At 39.7% G+C, this 26,331-nt stretch overlaps 1 protein-coding gene across 3 annotated transcripts in view; it reads left to right on the top strand.

Moving 5' to 3' along the window:
• The window catches only part of MTUS2 (microtubule associated scaffold protein 2), a 533,984-nt gene that overhangs the window by 4,885 nt on the left and 502,768 nt on the right, over positions 1 to 26,331 (top strand). For all 3 annotated transcript variants that reach the window (XM_081046099.1, XM_081046097.1, XM_081046098.1), the window contains exon 2: positions 19,954 to 20,026. The gene's annotated coding sequence lies outside the window, so the exon portion shown is untranslated. The remainder of the gene's footprint in view (positions 1 to 19,953; positions 20,027 to 26,331) is intronic.

Here is a 26,331-nt window from a genome sequence, read left to right as displayed (position 1 = left end):
GCCTTCGGTGGTTGGGACCAGGTTCAGTGGAGGCCCTCTCAGGGTGCCTGGGATCCAATCTAGACCAGTACAAAACGGACTAGGGGGGCAGGTTTTGTGTCTTCACCGAAGGTTCCCCATGGCTTGTAGGGAAGGGGCCACCAGGAGAGTGCCATGTCAGTCTGGGTTCCCTGCAGTCCCCTAGGGACAACTAGACTGTGGCGAATAAAGGGTGTGCCATAGGACCCACATTACTCTTTCTTGGGGAAAGTCAGAGTGTCAAGAACTAGAGCAACTTCTGAGGTGAAACTGAAACAGAGAACCGTATGGCCTAAAAGGTGTCTGGGGCTGGTTAGGGTTTGAGGAGGAGAAATGGCTCATGGGCTCCTCTGTGCCCAGATGGCTGCCCGGCATCCAACAACCAGGAAGCACATGTGTGGGCCTGGCAGCAGGCTGTCATGGATCCCTCAGTAGGAAAGGTGAGGCGCAGTGGAGCCGGCCTGCCTGCTGGCAGAGAGGCCCAGCCTCCCAGGGTGCATGGGGGCAGGAGTGGCGGACAGGCTGCATAGCTGGTTCCTTTTTGAGCCATTAGCTTATAACCATGTTTATTCCTCACACAGTCTAAGAGGGAATCTTCTGTACAGATGGAAGTTCTTTGGAGTGTTTGCTTGGCAGGTAGGAGCAGACTAGCAGCTGCATGAGTACACGGACAGGTGGCATCAGGAAGGTGGCATATGTGCAGATTGGTGTTCTTGCCTCCTCTGGGCCTGTCATTGCTCTGTGTGGTCTCTCACGTTGTAGGCTTCTCTCCCACGTCCCACCATGGGTGGAAAATGGGGGATTTAAGGTTATTCCTGGGCAGTTTATACTCTGTAGCTTTTGTGAATGGGCCTTCTTCTACTTGGTTACTGTTTTATATACATATATATATGTATATATATATATATATATAAATTATACATATTGGTCATGCATTATAATGTCTTAGTGCTTGCTTATTGTTATATAATCAATTGGTTATATATATTATATGTATTGGTTATGTTATGTCTTAGTCTGTCAGGTTGCTATAACAAAATATGACAGTCTGGGTGGCTTATAAACAACAGGAATTTATTCTCACAGTTTTGGGGTCCAGGGAGACTAGGATCATGGTGGCAGCAGATTCGATGTTTGGTGAAGGAGTTCTTTCTGGTTCATAGATGGACTCTTACTTGCTGTGTCCTCCTCTGGTAGAAGGGGCATGAAAGCTTTCTGGGGCCTCTTTTACCAAGGTGCTAATCTCATTAGGGTTCTGCCCACATGACCTAGTCACCTGCCAAAGGCCTCACACCCTAATACCATCACCGTGGGCATTAGGTTTTCAACACGAAATTTGGGGGACATGAACAGACTGCAGCCTACATATAACCCAGAATTGATATATAGAAAGCTATTGATTTTTAAGCTGCAGTCGTTTAACCAGGCACTTGTTAAGCTCTTATCAATCCTAACTTTTGGTTATTTCCCTTCAATTTTCTAGGTAGACAACCGTATCATCTGCAGATAATTATTTTAGTTTCTTCCAATTCATGTTTTACTACCAGAGTTGAGACTCAATAGAAGAAGAGATTGCTAACTCAGTCTGTGGAAGGATTTTTTTTTTTTTTGTATACGATTGGTTATTCTCTTTCAGGAAGGTATACTTCCCTGGTCCCAGAGAGGATAAACCATGTGACCCCTCAGGACTTCTCCTTGTTAGTCTCGCCAGCCTTTGTGCTCCTGCAGACCATTGAACTAGTACGCTTAGAAAAACAAAACAGTGTGTACGCTGTCATTCAGGTAAGTCTGCAGTGTATGTGATTAGGGCTAAGCCAGTATAACGACAGGTTTATATTGACTTTGGAACTTTGACTCACCTGCAGAAATGGAAAGCCAATGTAGTGCTTTAGTTTCTGTAGAGACTGTGATAGGGCAAATAATGTGTCCAGAAACTGGCTCACATTGATATAGTGATTTTAAATTCTTTTCAAAAGTATAGTGGAAAGAAGCATGGAATATAGAGCCATGGATGACAAAAAAATGGCAATAAAGCAGCAGAAGCAACTAATGAACACTTAATAGGGAAGTTAAATCTCCACACTTCACCAGACAGTTATTGCAAAGAACTAATCTAAAAATTTAATGTGAACACTATCTCTGTTAAATGACAGTATAGGGGAAGTAATCTCAAATCATCCAGTATTAATTGTCTTTGTACTAGGCTATTTGAAATTACTCGAAAAAGCTTTTCAAGATAGGCATTCTTTCTATACACACAGATAATTGTCCTCTCAGGTTGGAAAATTTGCTACATATTACGCCAAACATATTTTTGTTCCCAATTCTTTGGTTTCTATCAGTGTATCATCAGGGCAAGCCAATTTGAGAACTGAAATCATGCAACAGAACAATTTTGGTTGAAACTGTTATTTCTAAGCTTGATGCATTTTCTATTAGTGTTGCATAATATCTTAGGAAGTTCATAGGGCACACATGCCACACATTACATTTAATTTCCTAAAGACTGTTGCTTATGTTGCATAACTACCACGCATTATATTAGTTTAACAGGCAGCCAGCATTGAGTTTTATATTGAATGAGCTAATTTGCCTCCACTAGCAGTCTTGAGAGGTTGGTTTAATGTAACAACTTAGTCCTCTACTCCCAACCTTCACACAGAAATTTTTCTGCTAGGTTTTAGGATTATCATTTTGACAACAGCCCAAAATATTGCAGTGGAATATGAATGTGAGTTAGAACTAATATGTCAGTTTGGAGGGTTAAAAAAAAGCAGAGATGTGGGCTGAAATCACCCTTCTCCAGGGTTGGGACTAGAGAGAGGCTTCTCAGACACTTGCCTCAGGCACAAAATTTAAGGGGAGGAAGTACCAAAAAATTGAGCAATAAAAATAAATAATATTTTAATGCAGTTTAAATTAATACAAAAATCCGTGGTAAACAAAATATCAAAAAACTTTAAAAAGACAACTAGTATTTGATTTTGTGTGTGTATCAGGCTCCAATATGGCATGGTATGATTCGTACTGATCATGTCTTTTGCTTGGTTTGAGGCCTTTGACTTATTCTAGTGACTTCAGGATTTGGTTTCCCTGTTAATTGCATTCAGCTCTCACTAACTCCTGAGTTCATTTTCCTACTCAAGGATTTAAACTATTCTTTTGGCTTTTGAAGATTCAAAAACAAATCATGATGGGATGTTTTGACATTAGTCATGAGTTAAGTTGCTGATGTGGTATCATCAACAATACATAAATATTTGTGTCAAAGCCAGTTTGTCAGTCCTCCTTCTCTTGACTCATAGGACAATTCATTCTCCTAGACTGCCCTGTCTCTTTATAACCAACAGTCATCTTTCAGGTGTCTCTGTGAAGGAGGCACATATCTGATGCTGGAAGCTTCTCCCAGAACCAAAGGATATTCCTTTCTGTGGATGTGGTTGGAACATCTGTATTTTTAACAATTTAAAATTTTGTTCATCATGGACTTTTTGCATTAATTTTTATTTATTTTTAAAAATTTATTGGGGTGACAATTGTTAGTAAAATTACATAGATTTCAGGTGTACAATTCTGTATTACATCATCTATAAATCCCATTGTGTGTTCACCACCCAGAGTCAGTTCTCCTTCCATCACCATATATTTGATCCCCCTTACCCTCATCTCTCTCCCCCCACCCCCTTACCCTCTGGTAATTACTAAACTATTGTCTGTGTCTATGAGTTTTTGTTTCTCATTTGTTTGTCTTGTTCTTTTGTTGTCTTTGGTTTATATACCACATATCAGTGAAATCATAGGGTTCTCTGCTTTTTCTGTCTGACTTATTTCGCTTAGCATCATACTCTCAAGACCCATCCATGTTGTCACAAATGTTCCTATATCATCTTTCCTTACTGCCGAATAGTATTCCATTGTGTATATATACCACAACTTCTTTATCCATTCATCTATCGAAGGACATTTTGGTTGTTTCCATGTCTTGGCCACCGGAAACAAAGCTGCAATGAACACTGGAGCACACGTGTCTTTATGTATAAATGATTTCAGATTCTTTGGGTAGATACCCAGGAGAGGGATTGCTGGGTCATATGGTAATTCTATTTGTAATTTTTTGAGGAACCTCCACACTGCCTTCCATAGTGGCTGCACCAGTCTGCATTCCCACCAACAGTGTATGAGGCTTCGTTTTTCTCCACAGCCTCTCCAACACTTGTTACTATTTGTCTTGTTGATGATAGCCATTCTGACTGGGGTGAATGAGGTGATATCTCATTGTGGTTTTTATTTGCATTTCTCTGATGATTAGTGATGTTGGGCATTTTTTCATGTGCCTATTTGCCATTTGTATGTCCTCTTTGGAGAAATGTCTCTTCAGGTCCTCTGCCTATTTTTCAATTGGGTTGTTTGTTTTTTTGTTGTTGAGTTTCATGAGTTCCTTGTATATTTTGGATATTAGCCCCTTATTGGAGGCACTGTTTGCAAAAATCTTCTCCCATTCAGTTGGTTGCCTCTATATTTTGTCGATGGTTTCTTTTGCTGTGCAGAAGCTTTTAAGTTTCATATAGTCCCATTCGTTTATTTTAGCTTTTACTTCCATTGCCTTTGGAGTCAAATTCATAAAATGCTCTTTGAACCCAAGGTCCATAAGTTTAGTACCTATGTTTTCTTCTATGCAGTTTATTGTGTCAGGTCTTATGCTTAAGTCTTTGATCCATTTTGAATTAATTTTGGTACATGGTGACAGATAGCAGTCCAGTTTCATTCTTTTGCATGTGGCTATCCAATTCTCCCAGCACCATTTATTGAAAAGGCTGTCTTTCCTCCACTGTATGTTTTTAGCTTCTTTGTCAAAAATTATCTGTCCATATTTATGTGGTTTTATTTCTGGGTTCTCAGTTCTATTCCATTGGTCTATGTGTCTGTTTTTCTGCCAATACCATGCTGTTTTGATTATTGTAGCCATGTAGTACAAGCTACAATCAGGGAGTGCGATACCTCCAGCATTGTTCTTTTTTCTTAAGATTGCTTTGGCTGTTCGGGGTCTTTTGTGGTTCCAAACAAATCTGATGATTTTTTGTTCTATTTCTTTAAAAAATGCCTTTGGGATTTTGATGGGGATTGCATTAAATCTGTATATTGCTTTGGGTAATATGGCCATTTTAACTATGTTGATTCTTCCAATCCATGAGCACGGAATGTCTTTCCATTTCTTTGTGTCTTCTTCAATTTCTTTCAAAAATGTCTTGTAGTTTTCAGCATATAGGTCCTTTACATATTTGGTTAAGTTTATTCCTAGGTACTTTATTCTTTTTTGCTGCAATTGCAAAAGGAATTGTTTTTTGTATTTGTTTTTCTGAGATTTCATTGTTTGTATATAAGAATGCAATGGACTTTTGTACGTTGATTTTGTAGCCAGCAACTTTACTGTATTCGTTGATTGTTTCTAACAGCTTTTTGGTGGAGTCTTTAGGGTTTTCTATAGCATCATGTCATCTGCAAAGAGTGATATTTTAACTTCTTCATTCCCAATTTGGATGCCTTTTATTTCTTTCTCTTTCCTGATGGCTCTGGCAAGGACTTCCAACACTACGTTGAAAAGCAGAGGTGATAGGGGACAGCCCTGTGGTTTTCCTGAACGTAGAGCAAAAGGCTTCAGTTTTTCACCATTAATTATGAGATTAGCTGAGGGCTTGTCATATATGGCCTTTATTATGTTAAGGTATTTGTCTTCTATACCTATTTTATTAAGTGTTTTAATCATAAATGGGTGTTGTATCTTGTCAAATGCTTTTTCTGCATCAATTGATACAATCATATGATTTTTGTCCTTTCTTTTGTTTATGTGATGTATCACATTGATGGATTTACAGATGTTGGACCATCCTTGTGCCCTGGGGATGAACCCCAATTGGTCGTGATGAATAATCTTCTTAATGCATTGTTGTATTTGATTTGCTAGTATTTTGTTTTGGATTTTTTGCATCTGTATTCATCAGAGATATTGGTCTGTAGTTTTCTTTTTTTGTGTTGTCCTTACCAGGTTTTGGTATCAGGGTAATGTTGGCCTCTTAAAATGAGTTAGTGAGTACTGTCTCTTCTTCAATTTTTTGGAGGAGTTTGAGCAGGATCGGTATTAGATCCTGTTTGAAGGCTTTGTAGAATTCACTAGTGACGCCATCTGGTCCAGGACTTTTGCTTTTGGGAAGGTTTTGGATGACTGATTCAATTTCGTTACCGATGATCGGTCTGTTTAGATTTTCTAGTTCTTCATGGTTCAGCCTTGGAAGGCTATATGTTTCTAAGAACTTGTCCACTTCTTCTAGGTTATTGAATTTGGTGGCATATAGTCCTTCATAGTATTCTTGGGTGATCCTTTGTATTTCTGTGGTGTCCGTGATAACGTCCCCTTTTTCATTTCTGATTTGGTTAATTGTCTTCTCTCTTTTTATTTTAGTGAGTCCAGCCAAGGGTTTGTCAATTTTGTTAATCTTTTCAAAGAATCAGCTCTTTGTCACATTAATTTTTTCTTTGTCGTTTTGTTCTCTATTTCATTTAGTTCTGCTCTGATTTTTGTTATTTCCTTTCTTCTGCTGATCTTGGGTTTAACTTGTTCTTCTTTTTCTAGTTCTTTAAGGTGTAACGTGAGGTTATTTAGTTGGGATTTTTCTTGTTTCTTGAGATAGGCCGGTAATGATATAAATTTCCCTCTTAAAACTGCTTTCGCTGCATCCCCAAAATTTTGTAGGATGCATTTTCATTGTAATTTGTTTCTATCTTTTGAGCTCTCCTCTAATTTCTTCTTTGACTCAGTCGTTCTTTAAAAGTATGTTGTTTACTCTCCGTGTATTTGTGTTTTTTCTTGCTTTCTTTTCGCAGTTGATATCCAATTTCAAAGCCTTGTGATCAGAGAATATGCTTGGTATGATTTCAATCTTCTTAAATTTGCTGAGGCTGATTTTATGTCCCAATATATGGTCTATCCTTGAGAATGTTCCATGTACACTTGAAAAGAATGTATAGTCTGATGTTTTAGGATGAAGTGCTCTATATATGTCAATTATGTCCATTTCATCTAATGTGTCATTTAGGGCTGCTATTTCGTTATTTATTTTCTGTTTGGATGATCTATCCATAGCTGTCAATGATGTATTTAAGTCCCTTAGCATAATTGGGTTTTGGTCAATTTCCCCCTTTAATTCTGTTAGTAGTTGCTTGGTATATTTCGGTGCTCTCTGATTGGGGGCATAAATATTGATGATAGTTATGTCTTCTTGTTGTATAGTCCCCTTTGCCATTATGAAATGTCCATATTTGTCTCTTGTTTTCTTTCTCACCCTGAAGTCTGTTTCATCTGATATCAGCATGGCTACACCTGATTTTCTCTGGGTACCATTTGCTTGGAGTGTCAATTTCCACCCTTTCACTTTGAGTCTATGCTTGTTTTTGTAGCTGAGATGTGTGTCTTGGACACAGCATAAGGTTGGGTTTAGTTTTTTGATCCAATCTGCTACTCTGTGCCTTTTCATTGGTGAGTTCAGTTCCATTTACATTTAGGGTGATTATTGATATGTGAGGGTTTCCTGTCATTTTATCTTTATTTTTCTGGTAAAGCTGTGTCTCCATTGTTTCATTGCTTTTTTGTTGTTGTCTATTATTTCTGTGTGGTGGTATTCTATGATGTTTCCCTCTGTTTCTTCTTTCATTAAGTATATATTTTAGTTCTGGATTTTTTTTGGAGTGGTTACCCTTAAGTTTATGTAAAAGAAAGTTTGATATTTAGAGTATTCCATTTTCTTCAGCACGCTTACTTTCTCCATTCCCATATTCTGGTTCAGGCCTTTACTCTCCGCCTTTTTATGTTTTGGTTGCCACAAATTGTCCCTGTTGATGGTGGTTGAATAGCCTCCTTTAGTATTTCTTGTAGTGCAGGTCGTGTATTAGAAAATTCCCTCAGCTTCTGGATGTCTGGAAAGGTCTTTACTCCTCCTTCATATCTCAAGGATATCTTTGCTGGATAGATTATTCTTGGCTCATGATTTCTCTCTTTCAATAGTTTGAATATTTGGTTCCATTCCCTCCTGGCTTGTAGAGTTTCTGCTGAAAAATCTGATGATAATCTAATGGGCTTTCCTTTGTAGGTTACCGTCTCCTTTTCCCTGGCTGCCTTGAGGATTCTTTCTTTGTCATTGATTTTAGACAGCTTCAATTAAGTGTTCCTTGGAGAAAGCCTGTTGGGATTGAGGTAATTAGGTGTTCTTTTTGCTTCTTGGATTCGAGTATCCAGTTCTGTCCACAAGTTTGGGAAGTCTCATCAATAATTTGTTTGAATATATTCTCTGTTCCTTTCTTTCTTCTCCTTCTGGTATGCCCATTATTCTTATTGCTCTTTCTGATGAAGTCAGAAAGTTCTTGTAGAGTTCTTTCATTTTTTTTTTTTTTTTTTTTTTTTTTTTAAGTCTCAAGTCTCTTTCTTCTTCCATCTGTGTCATTTCCAGGTTTCTATCTCTGATGTCACTGATTCTTTCCTTCATCTGGTCAACTCTACTACCTACGCTGGTTATTTCATTCTTAATTTCTTCTGTTGAGTTCTTAATGTCCAGAAATTCTATTTGGTTCTTTTTAAAAATTTCAATCTCTTTTGTAAAATGCTTTTGTTGTTCTTTGATTGTGTTTCTGAGTTCATTAAACTGCCTTTCTGTGTTTTCTTGCATCTCGTTGAGTTTTTTCAGAACTGCAATCTTGAATTCTCTGTCATTTAAGTCACATATTTCCATATCTTTAAGTTCCTTTTCTGGAGACTTTTCACTTTCTTTCTGAGCTGTCTTGTTGCCTTAGTTATTCATGGCAATTACTGATTTATTATTTCTCTTCCTAGACATCTACAGGAGTGGCTTCTGCAACAGGTTGATAGGAAGAGGTCTTTCTTTTGTTTTCCAGTACTTGTTGGTAGAATGTTTTATTTTCTCTCTGACTGCAGTCTTTTTTTTCTCTCTCACACGGTAGTGCTATGTTTTCTCTGCACTATTCCAGCTTCTCACACAATGGGGGGATTTCCTGGGAGACAGGCTTTTCCTCTGTTAATAGTTAGCCTGGGTCACAGGGCGCAGTATCTGTGTGGGTATGTGGAGAGCTTTTGAAGTTCCAAAGTTTTTTCTGCATCAGATTCAGAGCCCGTATGTTTCAGCAGTCCTGTTTACTCCTGCAGGGATCCGTCCAGATAGGTGGGGCCAGAGGCGGTGAGTTGTGAGAGGTGTCTCAGAGTAATGGCGGTGACTACCACCACAGCCAGTCCTGGTTCCACAGCTCCCTCCTCTTTGCCGGAACTAGTTGGGCTGAGAATCTGTGTCTGCGGTCCACAGTTCTCAGAACAGCAAATATCCTGTCCTTTTGATCTGACGCTGCTACTGTTCCGCTTCTAGCACCGGGCAGGTGGGGGCAGGGCGAGCTCTGGGAGGGTAGGGAGGGGGCGGCTAGTCTCCGTGCCTAAGGCTTCCGTTCTCCGCTTGGCAGTGAGGGCTTACACGACCGTTTTCAGCTTTCTTCCCTCAGTCTTTTCTCCGAGGTCTCTGCCGTGAGCGTTGGGTTCAGCCGTGTTATATGCTGCCCCCTCAGCCTTGTGGGCCGTAAGCGGAGCCCTAGCAGTCCGAGTCCTTCCCTTTCCCGCAGCTGCAGTAGTTCCGGGGCGCAGCGGGCTCCGAGCACTGAGCTAGGTCTGCGTCCTGTGCCCGCGCGGCTCCGTTCCCGCACTTCTCCCTTCCCTCCTCCCCTGCATGCGTGATTCGCCCACCTGGAGGTGTATTCAGTAGTGGGCCTCTTCGTCTTGCCTGTCTGCAGGGAGTCCTTTGTGGAGTTATTGTTGTTCGATTAGTTGTAAATTCCAGGGGAGCTTTACAGAGGCTCACCTCACGCCGCCATTTTGATGACCTCTCTATAATTTTTGTTTTTTAAAAATACTATTTATCTTGGAACCACATCTGGAATGCTGGGATGAGGACATTCTGTAAATCCTCTTCAAATCATCAGTAAGAACAAAATTTCACTGAATGAGATAAAAATCATCAAAATAAACTATTTTAGGACTTTAGAAAATAACTACTTAGAACAACCCAAAAAGTGTTTATTGAAGAGAAAAGACTAATTCTTGGTCAGAACAATGAACTTTGTCGCATTTAAATCGTTTCCATTACCCTGTCTGAGCACCACAATAGCTTTGAAAACTAAAAGCTACTGGAGGGTACAGAAGATGTTTGGAGCTCTTCAAATATCCTAGTCTCAGATAATTGTTACTGTATGACCTGTCTGAAAGCTCTGTGAAAAATTCCATTCTCAGAGCTTGTTTTATTTCGCCTAACTCAACTCATTCTGTGTAAATAGCCTTAGGGCATTTGTTAAAAACAATCAGCATTAATTGTTTCACATCACAGTTGCCTGAGGTAGCTACACTAGTTGGGGCAAACAAGTGGTTGACCACTTAAAAGGAATAGGTGAGAAAGGATATATCCATAGAGGGCTTTGAAAAGCTTTGACATTCTTCATAGAATCCAGAAGGCCCATGTGCATGAGCAAGTCTGTGCATATGCCCAGGAAAGACTTGAGAAGGTCCTAACCTGTTGTCTATGGCTGACATTGAGACTACATGAGCAAGAAGAAAAGTCAAATGTAGAGTTATAAACTGCCTATCAGAGCATAGAAAGCCTGTGTCAATACACACACAGAGCCCCTCAGCAAAGGCTATGAGACATACTGGTTCAAAACATTTAAGGAAATCTCCATCCCATCGTTAGCTGACTGCTAAAGGAAAACAACAGAGACTTAGGTGGTTGCACATAATAAATAAATAAGTAGACTTTACAGAATTAGTTCAGGAAGTGGACAAACAGCATTACAAACAAGAAGAAACAGGAATAACAATAAACCTTTGGTGAAGGGTGGTGGAATCTGATTACTGGAGTTGCAATACTATTTAAAATCCTGTTTTCAACATACAATTACAACACACAAAAAGAAACAGGAAAGTATCACCCCTTCACAGGGAGAAAAAACACTACAAAATGTTCCTGAGAAAGTGCAGATTTTGGACTTATTAGACAAATGTTTTAAGTCAGTAATTATGAATGTATTCAGACTGAAAGAAAATTGTGTCTAAAGGATTAAAGGAAAGTATGAGAATGATGTCTCACCAAATAGAGAATATCAATAAAGAGATAGAAATATTAAAAAAGAACAAAATAGAAATTCTGGAGTTGAAAAGTACAATAACTTATATGAAACAAATCACTAGTGGGGCTCAACAGCAGATTTGAATTGGCAAAAGAAAGAATCAGTGAACTTTTAAGTTAGATCAATTGAAATCATACAATTTGAGGAACAGAAAGCCAAAAGAATAAAGAAAAATAAACAGAACCTCAGACTATTCATTATGAGCACAAAAATATACATAATGGAATTACCAAAAGGAGAAGAGAAAGAAAGGGACAGAAAGAATACTCAAAACAATGGTCAAAAATTTGCCAAATTTTATTTAAAACATTAATCTACACATCCAAGAAGCTCAGTGCATTCCAAGTAGATTAAACATGGAAACCTACACCTAGACAGACATACAAGAGTCAAGTTGTTGAAAGTCAAAACAAAGAAAGTAATAAGGAAGAAGTGAATCATTGTGTACAAGAGATTGTCAATAAGATTAACATCTGACTTCTCATCAGAGATCATGGAAGCCAGAAGGTAATAGGATGATCATCCAATCAAGAGTTCTATAGCCAGTAAGACTGTCCTTTGAAATAGGAGAAAAATTAAGACATCTCAGATGTCTTAAGTAACAACAACAAAAAAAAGAATTCATTAATAATTCTTGAAAAACAAAAATGGAATTTGTCACCAGCAGACCTGCTCTACAAGAAATATTAAAGGGAATCTTTTATGTTGTAATGAAAGAACACTAGACAATAACTCAAATCCACAGAAGAAAGAGTACCAGTAAAGGCAACTACGTAGGTAAATATAAAAGACAGTATAAACTATTAAGAAAATAACTAAAAAATATGTATAATAAACAGCAAGAGAATAGTATACAAAAATCTATTTACCACAGAAGAAGGCAGTAGTGGAAGAATAGAGAAACTAAAAGACACAAGACATATAAAACATGATGATAAAATAGCAGATGTAAATCCTACTGGTAATTACATTAAATGTACATGAACAAAATACTCCACTAAAAGAGCAGAGAGTTGCAGAATAAATTAAATAAACATGATCGGACTATATGTTCTCTACTACAGTCTCACTTCATATTCAATCCCAAACAGGGTAGAATATCATGCAAACAATAACCAAAAGAGAGCTGGGAATAGCTATACTAATACCGGACAACATAGATTTTATGTGAACAATTATTACAAGAGAGATTTCATGTAAACAATTATTACAAAAGATAAATAACATCATTATATATTGTTAAAAGGTTCAACCTATCAGGAAGACATAACAATTACAAACATATGTGCATCTAACAACAGATGCCTAAAATACATGAAGGAAAAACTGACATATTTGAAGGGAGAAATAGAAAATTCAAAAATATTAATCAGAGATTTCAATATCCTGCTTTTAATAATGGGTTGAAACAAAGCAGAATTTCAACTAAGTCAACAAGGAAATAGAATACATGAACAACACTATAAACCAACTAGGACTAATGGATATCTACATACTCCACCCAAAGACAGCAGCAGAATAGACATTGTTTTCAAATGAACACAGAAAATTATTCAGAATAGAATGTATCAGACCACTGAACATGCATATTAGGCCATAGAACAAATTTCAGTGAATTTAAGAGCATTGAAATAAAACAACAATGGTGTAATATTGGAAATTAATAGCAGAAGGAAATTTAAGAAATACACAAAATATGGAAATTAGACAACACACTCTTAATAACCAGTTGGTCAAAGAAGAAATCCCAAAGGAAATTAGAAAATACTTTGAGGTGAATGAAAACAAAAACCACTAAAATGTATGGGATGCCAGTAAATTAATGCTTAGAGAGAAATCTGTAAGCATGTATTAAGAAAAGAAAATCACAAATCAGTAACCTAAACTTTCACCTTAAGAAAGTAGAAAAAGAAGAGCAAACTAAACCCAAAGCAATTGGAAGGAAATAATAAAGTCTAGGGCAGAATTACATGACATAGGGACTAGAAAAACAATAGAGAAAATAAATGAAACCAAAAACTGATCCTTTGAAAAGATCAACAAAATTGACAAACCTTTAACTAACCCATAGTAAAAAGAGAGAAGGATCAATTACTAAAATCATGAATGAACGAGAACATCACTACCCACCTTAGAGAAATATTATGAATAATTTTATGTCAACAAATTAGATAAACTAGATGAAATGGAAAGATTTCTAGGAAGGCACAGAATACCCAAACGACTGAAGAAATAGAAGAAAGTACACACCAATATTCCTTATGACTATAGATGCAAAAATCTTCAACAAAGTACTAGCAAAGCAAAACCAGCAACAGATAAAAAGGTTTATACAGCATGACCAAGTAGGATTTATTGGAGGAATGCAAGGCTGGCTTAATATATGAAAATCAATGTAATACACCAGATTAATAGAACAAAGTATGAAGACCACATATTCATCTCAGTAGACATGCAAAATGCACTTGAGAAATTTCAATGGAACTTTATGATAAAACACTCAAAAAACTAGAAATAGAAGGAAACTTCCTCAACCCGATGGATGATATCTACTAAAACTCTACAACTAACGTCATACTTAATGGTGAAAGATCGAATGCTTTCCCTCTAAGATAAGAAACAAGACATAGATGTCTAATTTTGTCACATTTTTTCAACAATTGTATTTGAGATGTTAGCCAAGGCAATTAGACAATAAAAAGAAATAAAAGGCAGAAAAGGTAAAACTATCTCTATTTGCAGATGACATGATCTCATATAGAAAATCCTAAGGACTACCTGCCTATCTACATTTACACACACACACACACACACACACACACACACACAACCATTAAACAAGTTCAGCAAGGTTGCAGGATACGAGCTCAATAAACAAAAATCAATTTTATACACCTGCAGTGAACAATTTGAAAAATGAAATAAAATAAAATTCCATTCACCATAGCATCAAAAAGAAAAAAATACTTAGGAATAAATTTAACAAAAGACATACAAGATGGTGCAACCGGATGGCTCGGTTAGAGTGCGAGCTCTGAACAACGGGGCTGCCAGTTTGATTCCCACATTGGCCAGTGAGCTGCGCCCCTCACAACTAGATTGAAGACAACGAGCTGCTGCTGAGCTGCCAGAGGGGTGGCCAGATGGGTCTGTTGGTTAGAGTGTGAGCAAGGTTGCCAGTTCAATTCCCATGTGGGATGGTGGGCTGCACCCCCTGCAACTAAGATCGAAAATGGTGACTGGATTTGGAGCTGAGCTGAGCCCTCCACAATTAGATTGAAGGACAATGACTTGGAGCTGATGGGCCCCAGAGAAACACACTGTTCCCCGTTTAAAAAAAAAAAAAAAGACATGCAAGGCTTGTATACTAGAAACTACAAAACATCATTGAAAGAAATGAAAGATAACCTAAATAAATGGAAAGACATTCCCTATTCAAGGATTGGAAGACTTAACTGTAATTAAGATGGCACTGCTCCCCAAAGTGTCTGCAGACTCATTGCAATCCCGATCAAACTTCCAGCTGGTTTTTTTTTTTTTTTTGCAGAAATTGATAAAATGATCCTAAAATTCATATGGAAATGTAAGGGACCCAGAATATCCAAAGCCATCCTGAAAAAGCAGAGCAGAGTTGAAGTTTTGCACTTCCTGATTCTAAACTACAAAGCTGTAGTGATAAAACGTGGTGCTGGCATAAGTATAGCCTTACAGATCAGTCATATAAAATTGACAGTCTAGAAATTAACCCTTACATTTATGATCATTGATTTTCAGCAAGAATGATGAGACAATTCAATGGAGAAGGAATAATATTTTAAGGAAATGGTGCTGGAATAGATGGCTATCCACATGCAAAAGAATGAAAGTGGACCCTACCTTATAGTATATACAAAAATTAATTCAAAATAGATCATTGACTTAAATGTAAGAGCTAAAACAAAAAGACTCTTAGAAGAAAAGAAAACAGAAGTAAACGTCATCTTGGGTTAAGTAATGGTTTCTTAGCTATGATACCAAAACACAGTGACCAAAGAAAACATAAACTGGATAAAAATTAAAAACTTCTGTGCTTTAGAAAATATCAAGGAAAAGACAACCCTAGAAGGGGAGCAAGTTTTTGCAAATCATATATCTAATAAGGGAATTGTATGCAAAATACATTAAGAATGGTTGCAACTCAATAATATAAAGACAAATAACATAGTTAAAAATTGAGTAAAGGATTCAAGTTCACATTTCTCCAAAGAAGATACACTAATGACCAATAAGCATAAGAAAAGATGGTCAACATCATTAGTTAGGGAGATACAAATCAAAAGCATAAGGAAAAATTTAAGTAGAAATATAAATACAGACAATAGCAAGTGTTGGTGAATATGTGGAGACGTTGGAACCCTGACACTTTGCTGGTGGGAATGAAAAATGCTGCAGCCACTTTGCAAAAACAGTTGCTATTTATTCAAATTACAGAGTTACAATGTGACCCAGCAATTCCCTCTTTAAGTAGATACCCAAGAGAGTTAAAAACATATCCACAGAAAACATATGTACAAGAAAACCTTGTACACATAATAACCCCAAATTGGAAACAATTCAAATATCCATCAATGTGGCAGATTCATGCAACAGAATGTTATTCATTTATGACAAGAAATGAAGTACTGATACATACTACAACATGGGTGAACTTTGAAAACATTTATGAAAGAAACAGACACAAAAGGCCACATACTGTGAGATTCCATTTCTATCAAATATCCATGACCGGCACATTCATAGAGGCAGAATAGACTAGTGGTTGCCAGGGGCTGGGTATTAGGAGGGCGATGGAGTATCTGCTAATGGGGATGGGGTTTCTTTGGGGGTAAGAACACGTTCTGGAGTTTGATAGTGCTGATGGTTGTATAACCTTGTGAATATATTAAAACTACTGATTGTCCCCTTTAAAATGGTGAATCTTAAGGTATTCATCTTGATTTCTGAGTTTCTTGGTTCCTCTTAAATTTTATGCCTGGAGTAAGTGCTTTCCCTCTCCCTAGTCTGGCCCTGCCTTTCCCAACAGGCCTGTTGCCTCAGAATTCAGTGAGATATCTAGATGGGAAGGCTGGAAACCTTCGGAAGGTTTGCACTTGCGTGTGAAGTACCAGCAGCTCATGGTAGAGAAGGACTCCAGTGAGTTGGCAGAACTCGGAAAGCACTGTTCTGTGAGCGCTTCCGGTAGGAGCAAACTCTGTATGTGCGGCAGGGCCATGCTGTATAACACTGTGTGCAGTGTGTGATGTCCATAGCTCTATAACCGTTAGGAAAAGTTAACATCATCTTAGCAGATTTATTAATAAGGAAGAGAGTAGCACCGTCCAATCGAAATGTAATGTGAGCCGCAAGGTCATTTTAAGTTTTCTAGTAACCACATTAAAAAGGCAACAAGAAATAGACGGGATTAATTTTAATGTGTCTTATTTAACCTAATACTGTATCCAAAATGTATCATTCAACATGTTGAAATATCTTCCATTCTTTTTTCAAACTGAATCAAGCATGTATTGTACACTCTGCACATTTCGTTTCGGAGCAGTCACACCAAGTATTGTGGCTAAGTGGCTACTGCACTGACAGTCCTGCAGTTATTTTTATAAAATCAGATTCAAGGCTTCTAGAGCCACAGCGTGGTGTACTGGCTTTGACTGGAATCCAGTTTCAGATTCTGGCTTTGCCTCTGGCACTATATTCTTAAAATGTTTATGGGCAGCGAGTCTCAAAAATTATGTTTTCTATTCCTATGATCAGACATGTAATACTGGACAGAAGGAAAGTGTTGTTTTATTGTTCTAATAACCGTGGGGCCCATTGCAGGAGGCGGTCAGCTCTACCTGGACTGGGGTCAGTGGTGGTTAGTGGCTGCGTGAAGACGTGGGGGTTGCGCTCCATCCTGGCACATGACGTGGACTGGAGGTGAAGAGAAAGTCGTGGAGACTTGAAATAATACCGCCCAGGAAATTGCTTAGCAGTTTGGTCCAGCTAGACATGGCTGTGGGCGGCTGGAGGAGTAGTATTGCGGAGTTAGAGCTGGGGACCGTGGTTTGGAGGGTACCTGCAGAGGAGTTTAGACTTTACTTGATATTAGGCAGTGGACACCCACCAAATAGCTTTAAGAAGGAAGTCACATTCCTTTAAGAAGGAAGTGAGATTTGTTTGTTTTTACTTTAAGATCTTGGGCAAGTCACTTGACTTTTCAGACATGCCCCTCAATGTCCTCGTCTGCAAAACTGGGATGTTGGAATCTGCTCAGAGAGTTGCCATGACGATGACGTGAGCTAGTATATGTAACATGCCTGATGGATGACCCAGCCCAGACGCCTGGTGAATTGGGAGACGGCTTCTCTGGTAGCATCCATGTATATTGCCCTAGCCCTGGTTCTTTGACATGGCTGTGCTCCGGAAGTGCCCAGGGAAAGCTCAACAATAAGTTTCAGGATGGTACCCTGAAATCTCTATGTTTGACAAGTCCCCTCGGTGACTGTTTTGCAGCTACCTGTTTCAGGTTTGCACACTAATGTGCAGAGTTCACTTCCTCAGCCCTTTTATCACAGGACTCTGCGGCATTAGGTGACAAGCACCCCTCCTGCCTCTTGTGTCAGCGTCCATTTCCTTTGCCTGGTTTATGTTCTGTAGACCCTGCTCTGGTGGCAGTGATAGTTACCTGTGGCCTGTAGCTTCTCCATATGAGGTTGACCAGTTGGTTCTTGGGCAGCCTCTGGCTCTTCACAGAGTAGCCTCATTTAGCTGGTGCCTGGAAGCTTCCATACATTTCTATATCGTCTTCAGATACCTTTGCCAGCACTCCTTAGTTTTATTTATACTCTTATTCAATTGCTTTACCAACATAAAGCCACCTTCTAACTCTCTTTCACAATGAGCAGAGCAATTCCGACTGGTCTCTGGGTTATTTTTGCAGTTGCTCTTTATCTGTGGTGGTACTTACTGTAATAACAATGATTTCTGTTTCCTGTTACTATTAGTGCTGTCATTCAGCTATTGCCATCGTTGATGCATGTACCTTCAGCATTATAGTGGTCCACAGTAGACCATACTACCTCTGTTTCAAAAAACACAGCAAAACAATTTACGGTAGGCTGCTCGTTTAAATGGGTCGTCTGGGGGCAGGGAAGATGAAGCCCTTCCTACTGCACCTGAGAAGCAGACACACTTTGTAAACGTGTGCACATTTATCCCTAGGGCTCTCACATGGCCTCTGTCCGGTCGGTTTTTAGTTTCACTGGTGTCGCACACAGCCGTCGTCACACACCCCCCTCGTCACATCCGTGGTGGTGCGATGGTGGGAGTGGTGGCGGTGGTAGGTCTGACAGTAGATGGGTTACTAAGTATAGTATTAGAAGTAAGCGTTCACTTCATTCCATCTGGGCTGGGACCTGTTTAATTTTCTCACTGTGTGTGCTGCTCCCCACCATGTAGTGCTGGCAGCCCTTCTGTTTTCTTTCCCTTGCATCCTTTTCCTTCATCTGTCTACCCCCCCCCCCCCACCTCCCATCGTGCTCCTCACTCACTCTGGCGGCTTTCCCTCTAGCCTCCCTTCTTAAAGATCTGCATTCTCACTCTCACCTTTTTGCCTCCCAGCCCTCAGCTTTTCTCTCTGCCACATGTAAGCTCTTGGAAAAGGCTTTTAATGTTTCAAGGAGGAAGCTGAGAGGGAGTTGGCAATAAATGGAGACTGGGTGGGAAGAAAGAATTGAAAGGAGACTCTCGAGGCCTTCCAAATGCTGCAGGCAATTCGTTTATTACCTTTCAGGATCCAGGAAAGTATGTTGGGTGGGGATGGAAACAGTTAATACCCAGATGACGCCTGCTGCTCTGAAAAAGGACGTGTGCTGAGTAATAGGTAGTTTTGAAGGTTTGTTTCACAATCATGGAGCTTCCAAATCCTGTCTATTCTCTTGTTTGGAAAAATGATGAAATTGTCATTTTTGTAGGTAAAAAATGGTTGGATATCAGCAATTTCATATGACTCAATCTAATAATAGCAGGCTTTCCATGGTATCTCTTGCAGCAGCATTTGGAAGGAATTCTACCACCTAACAACTACTCTTCTTGCTGGACAATTTAGAGAAGAAAGTAATTTTTGCTGGTTTTATTTTGAAATACAATTTTATTAAGGATTTATTTAGTATTAATATTGTTAATACGGTAGGATTCATGATTCCTCTGGCTTTTAATTTCTTCTGAATTAGAAGAAAATAAGAAGCATAGCGTATAAATTTGGTGTAATTTAGGAAAATTAAGATCTACGAAACGGACATGATTATTCATGTATCAGAGGTATTCTTCCCGCGACAAAAGCCAAGTCTTAAGTCCTTAAGGTTCTTTCATTTATATGGTGTATTTAAGAATCAGTTTTCAGATCATTAATGACTTGGGGGATTAAGATAGAAAATTGATGTCATGTAATCCACTGAGGTTTAATCTGAAAATAAGATTATCTCTAAAACTCTAGACACAGCCAATGGAAAAATGGTAGTTTATGAAACAACTCCAATTATGAAGAGTTTATTTGTGGTACAATTACCACTTAGGTTGAAGAATTTCTGAACTAACTTTAATTTTCAGTGAAAAGCAGTATCATAAGAAATTATTGTTTATTCTTTCCTGAATCTTCCTCCTCTCATCTAAATTTTTCTATATCTTTTTCTTTTTAAGGTTTCCACACCTGGATTGTCAACTAGAGCCAATTGTCACCAATGGCAGTTGAACTTGTTTTTTTGGGATCCAGGTGAGTGTATGTGGGCTTCTGTTTGATTTACTATTCCGTTTGACTTGGGTGCGTAATTAACTCTTAAATGTTATACAACGCGTCCTGGTCCTCCAGATAAACAGCTGATGGTTAAGTTCTTGTAAAGATTAGTCATGGAACAAGAGAATTAAAATGAATTCTCACAGGAAAGCCTCATTTGATTTTTGCCTTTTTTTTTTAAATGTGAGGATATATTCAGACATTGACGAAAGTTCAAGTTCAAACTATAAGTTTTGTTAAGGATTTTAAGTTGGTGGAGTGTGTCTATAATGGACATCTCTTTCTGCGTGGTAATTAATCTTCTACTGCGACAAAAGGTTACTGTGTTCCTGTTAACATGTGTTTAGTAAAATCCATTGACAGAAATAGGACAAGAGGATGCAGTAGCATTAGGGGCTTGATAACTGAGGTTACTGAGAGAAGGAGACTAGATTTTTTAGTGGGGGAGTTAGTGCCGTGTAGTCAGAGTTTAGTAAACTCAGAGTCGAAGCTTTCACGAACAGTCAAGGGAAGCTTTTCTGAGGGCTGTTGCTAGCCCACATGATATTTTGTGCAAATTCAATAAAGTCACCCCTTCTGCAGATATTTGATGCCCATCTGATGGAAAATTGTCAGACTAGACTGAGTTTTAGAGCAAGACCATTTATTGCCATATGCTGGGAAATTGCAATTTAACTAAATTACCCACTTTAAATCATCAAGATTTAAAACACAATTTTTAGAGCAGTGGAGATCCTCTGATGTGATTGGTGTCCCTTGGACATGGGGGCACTGCCCAGGTCATGAACACCTGCCAGGATAGCTTTGCTTCTCTGGAATCAGCACAGGGCAGACTCGAAGGAAGGGAGGCTTTCTGTTATGTCCTGGTCATGGGGGCAGAGGATAAAAACAATACTTTGTGGTCTGGCTTTCATTGGACCCTTAGGGTGCATGAAAGAAATGTAACAGAGAGACAGTTGTGTCTGCAGTTTCGGAGGCCAGAAAGGATAGCCTGAGCTTTCTAGGAGTAAAAGTAGGAAAGGAAACATACCTAAACTATGTTTTAAGCCCAATCTGTCCTGCAAGGTAGTGCTCCAGAGTGTGTACTTCCAGATTCCCAACGCTGCTAAAGTGGCGTTATTCTGTAGCTCACCTCTGTTACGTCTGTGTTCTCGAAGACTAGTTAACCTTGAGTTGTTTTTCTCCAGCGAAAGGGAGTTGCTTTCAAAATGTTAGTGTGTTCGTAATGGATGGCTCTTCCCTACCATCCAAAGGTGAATTTTTGTAATTAATCTTCTGATGAGACAATGTTATGTTATTGTTAATGGGTAGATACTGATTGACAAATACAGAGGAAGAGATATGTAGCAAAATTTTGGGGCCAGAGATTGGGCTGCGGGTGGAGAATATGACATGACTGACATGTTATTGAGAAACAGAGATGGGGGAAAAACAATGCAGGGAGGATGGGGGTGGTCATTGTAGGGGTGGTCAGGATGGTGTTGGCAGCTGGGGTTGCTCACCACCGTGGAGGGTGGCAGCAGCTGCTGTGAAACTGATGACTCATTTGAAGGGAGAAAATGGGAGATGGAAAAGCTGCCTGGCCACAGACACAAAATACATGGCCTAGGAAAAAACATTTGCTTCCTTGAGTTCTGATGACAGAATTGATTAGAGGGAAATTTAGGGGGGCCCCTTGTAGAACACTCAGCTGGTTTTCTTATTGTACCATTTATCCATCCTTCTATCCCATCCCCTAACCTTAGGAGTAGCAGTAATGAGATCTCAGAGAGGAGTTATAATTCCAGTGAACGCTGATGTTTATTTCCCATATCCCTGCTCGCAGCCCACATTTCGTGTGCGTGTGTGTGTGTGTGTGTGTGTGTGTGTGTGTGTGTGTGGTGGAGGGGCATTGATACTCTGAACACAGAAGTAGAGGAACACATCATAATTGAGAGAACCGTTTATGTGATTTAGGGGAAAAGGCCCAGCTGTTATTTACATGTAAACCCCCTGCCCCATTATATGTAATCTATGTGTTAAAGAAAGAAATGATGTTTTTAAAATGAGTTAAAGGGGCAGAGGAAAGGGGAAAGGGATTAAGGGGGCTTGTATGAGTCAGTTTGCCCTCTGGATAATTGCCTAGCTGCCTGTTTCACTTTGTGTGTATGTCTGATTTTTCTTTTCTTTACCTTTGGAATATTAGGGAAAGAGTGAAAATATAAAGATGTCTTGGGTGTAATGTGTGGCACCTGTGATATTGAACTAATGATTCTGTGTTCCATTTTTTCTTACTTCTCAGGAGGGAGAATGACATTTGCTACTAGGAAATATTTGTGAAAACACTACCTTAATGTTAAAATGAAACAGAATGACATTTAGCAACAACCTAGCATTCTTACTGTCAGTAATCGTCATAATTTTTGGATTGAAATATTTTCTCACTGTATATTCCAAATAATTGTTTTGATAATTTTTAATAAGAGAGATCCTTTGTGCTGATTATGTAAAGATATACATATTCTGCAGCAAGAGAGATTTAGACATAAAGAGTAGCTTTTTACAAAGGGAGGTGAGTGGATTGTCACCTGGTGGGGGTTTTTAGACAGAGGTATGTAGAGAATGCGTGCCCGATGGAGTGGCCTGGGCCGGCCAGTATGTCCATGCTAATGGCATCTGCCATTCAGGGAACTTTCACGCCCGTCAGGGCCGTGCTCAGCCGACCATATTCATCACCTGCTTGCTCCCGAAACACCCTGCGAGCTGGGTGCTGCCATCACCCTCCTTTTCCAGCTTGTCATTGAAGGGTGGAGCTGGGGCTTGCAGCCAGCCGTGTCCTTAACCACTAGGCTTTCCTGCCCCCTTGGACACGACTGGATCCTCCCCCTTAAAAGTCTTTGTCATTTCTCGAATTCTATGTGTGTCAGACTAGCTGGTCGCATTCCCCGTAATGTGAAGTCTGGTGGCTTCACAGACAGAACTGCTTTAAAATTGAGCAGATAATTCTGTCATTAGAGGGCACCAGCTGAACAAGGCCAGAGGAACCCGAGAAATAAATTTGCACCACAGGATAAGATGCGCAGGCATTGTCGCTTACAATTTGTTTCCCAGAGACCTTAGAGATTTTTAAGAGACTATCTATATATTTTTGCCCACCAATGAAAGTCCCGTGATTCTGAAATATTGAAATGTCAAATAGGACCAAAATATCCTCAGATTCTGAGTATGCGAAGAAATTCAGCAGTGCGTGCGTCTTACTTTTCACTTTAAAATTATCCTCGGGAGTAGATGAGAAGCACCAGAGTCTCAGAGTCGATTGTCTGAGGGAGGGTGAGGTTACTATTTGCCCCAAACCTTCTTTTCCTTGGGCAGAAAACAGAAGAGAAAAAGAGGCCAAACACATTGGAGTATTTAAATCCACAGATCCAGAGCCCAGAATTTTAGGAAATCGGTTGCTGGGGGTGGAGGTGGGGTTGGTGAGGCAGAGACAATAAATGTCATATGGATGGTCCTGGCAAGACAATAGAAAACACGCAGGCGTCTTTGTTGTCTGCTTTTAAATGGAGCCTAAGATGACAGTTTTCCACGCGTTGCTCTGTCTCATCCTGTTGGCTGCATACGGCTACCTTCCCTCTGTAGCTAGGAATTAGACCTGAGTTCTGTTTGATGCGAGGCCAGATTTTATTAAACTAGGTCATCGGGGCACACACACAGGGACTGTCATCTTTGGTGATGAAATGGGTAAGCACGCCAGGAGGCAAACGAAGCGGCTTCACGCCTGCTATTCCAGGCAGGTAGTGGGGAGCTGTGAAATATTTGAACCTGCTTCCCGCGAGTGATGAATTACGGCGGGACGCCTGGAAAAGTTCCTGTGATCCTCTTATTTTGTCAGATGAGTTCATCTTATTTAAAATCATCACAGAAATTACAGAAGAATTAAAAATGAATGGGATATTCAAATGCTTTATGAGTTATTGCTTCAACTTGCACATTTTTAGTACAATGTGGATTTCCCCCTCTCTCCTTTTAGAAACACTGAGGACCTGAGCTGACATCAGCCGTTTGGCAATGGTTTCCCATGGCAGAGGCTTGGGACTTTGTGTAGAGAGGTCAGCAGGCGATTCATTTCTAGTGCTTCTTTGGAAGGTTTCGTTTCGTTTCTCTCCATTCCACAATATGAGAATGTGTTAAATGGCTTTCTAAAAAATGGCTTTTTAATGTTTGCTTTGGCCTGACAAGGGTTTTGTGTTTAATTTTTCATCGTATTTTTATAGTTATCGTACTTAGCATCCTGATTTTTTAAAATGCTGCGTGCGTGTTTACTGTTCAGCTGCTATGACGGGGATTCTGCTCTGAGATGCTGGGACAGGCAGAATTGGGCTCTGCAGGAATCGTGTGGACCGTGGGTTTGGGCAGCAGCCTGGCGTGTGGGGGAGGGAAGCGTGGGTCTGCAGCATTTCTAGTCTTGCTCCCATAGGTCCAGCTCTTGGCCCCAGTGTAGGCTCCCTGAGGGCTGCGATCTGTCTGTTTACTCCCTGCTGTTTTCCTGGCACCTCAACCCCTGCACGCCCCACACATGTTGGGCACTCAGTGAATGTTTCTAGAACAAACAAGGCAAGTTGCACATCACCTTCTTTCCACAGCAGATGCACTGAGAGATCAAGGCAAGACTGACTTCAGTGAAGAAAATGACAGATCCCTTTATTCATGGCAGACAACTTGCTCCGCGGAAGCACTGGTTTACAGTAGCGTCCTGGGTAAATTGGGTGCCCCTTTGTGCTTTCTTACGTGGATAACTTGTTATCCCCATTACTCGGGAGGAGACAGGTCTTCAGCAAGCCATGAAGAAGGGCACTGTGGAATTTGGTGACGCTGTGGGTCACATCTCGGCTCTGGCTTTTTGCGCTGTGTGACCTGACTTGCCTTACAGTTTCCTTACCTTAAAATGGGTAAGCACCCATGAGATGGAAGTAAGTATCCATGAGACAACACGGAGAACGCTCAATAACGTTACAGCACCCAGCACTGAGGAAGCGTCACTTCTCCCTTCCAAATAGGGCTACCTGGAAAGTGTCTTTTAAGAGGCTGACATTTCTAGACTTGTTAACTTATTATTTTTTGTAACATATATACATCATTATTATTTTTGTGAAAACTCCTCCTTCAGAATAGGGCGTTCTCAGGAGAGGCCTGTGTGGATTAGGGAGGCTGGAGTTAAGGCCTCACACCGTGGAGGACGTCTGCGTGTTTGCCTCACTGCACCAGGCTGAATTAGTTGTGAATGACCCACATCCTTAACTACAGAAGCCATAGGAGAGGTGGCCAGGGGAAATCTCCTGTTTTTGAAGCCACCAAGCCAGGGCAGCTTTGTCTTCAGAGTTTAATTTAAAGGAGGAGTAGTTCTCTGTAATAACTGAAATGCATGAAAGAATTAGATGGGAAACACTTGGCTAATTGTAAATTCTAAGATGCGTTTCAGTTCACTTGAGCATTTTAACATCAGCCAAAATGTAGAGATACGCTTCTGAGACCAGCAAAGAGAAAGCTGCGTGTGTCCTTTAAATATTTCAGCTCTGTTTTCTTTTTCTTTTTTCTCTTTAGAAGAAATTAAATTATCTGGGCAGGTTAATCTCCACAGACTATTATAAATATGCAAATAATATGCCACTTAGGGTGGATTTTTAATAGACCACTTGTCAGAAGAACTCAGGTTTTCTTCCACTTCATGCAGACTCAGTTCTTGTTATGCATTCAGAAAACAAAGCGTCTTTCATTTATTAAGAAAATGCACATTTAATGGAACCAATGAATTTTAATAGGAGAAGAGTCTGAGGACTCACCGTCTTTCTTAAAGGCAGACATAACAAGAGTTATGGTCGGTGAGCTCCTAGCTCCCACTGCTTTAGCAGCACCTGATGCCTTCTTTACCTCATACTGTGGCTTTTCCGGACATACGTCGTCTCCCTACTTACTAGACACGGTCCTAGGTACTGTGATCTGTGTCTCATTCACTGCTAGGTTATTTGACAAAGTGCCTTACGTGGAATGGCGCTCAATAACTATGGTGAATGAGAACACTGAGAAAGCACGGAGGGCTGGATTCCTTGTTTAAGGGTCTCACTGTTTAAGATGGGAATGGTGAGGGGTTCATGTCCTCCTCAGGTCCCAGTTGAGCCACTGCACTGTCCTGTATCTAGGATGATGGGAAGCCTGCCAGGAAATCACCTAAGGTAACTTTGCAAAGTGGGAATATGTTGAAACAGATATGGCCAATTCAGAGTTTCTGAGAATAAAGTCAGTGTCAC

This window comes from Rhinolophus hipposideros (assembly GCF_964194185.1).
Source record: "Rhinolophus hipposideros genome assembly, chromosome: 4".
Lineage (NCBI taxonomy): Eukaryota > Metazoa > Chordata > Mammalia > Chiroptera > Rhinolophidae > Rhinolophus > Rhinolophus hipposideros.
The sequence above is the reverse complement of the archived record's forward strand: the minus strand, read 5'-3'. Positions and strand labels throughout refer to the sequence as shown.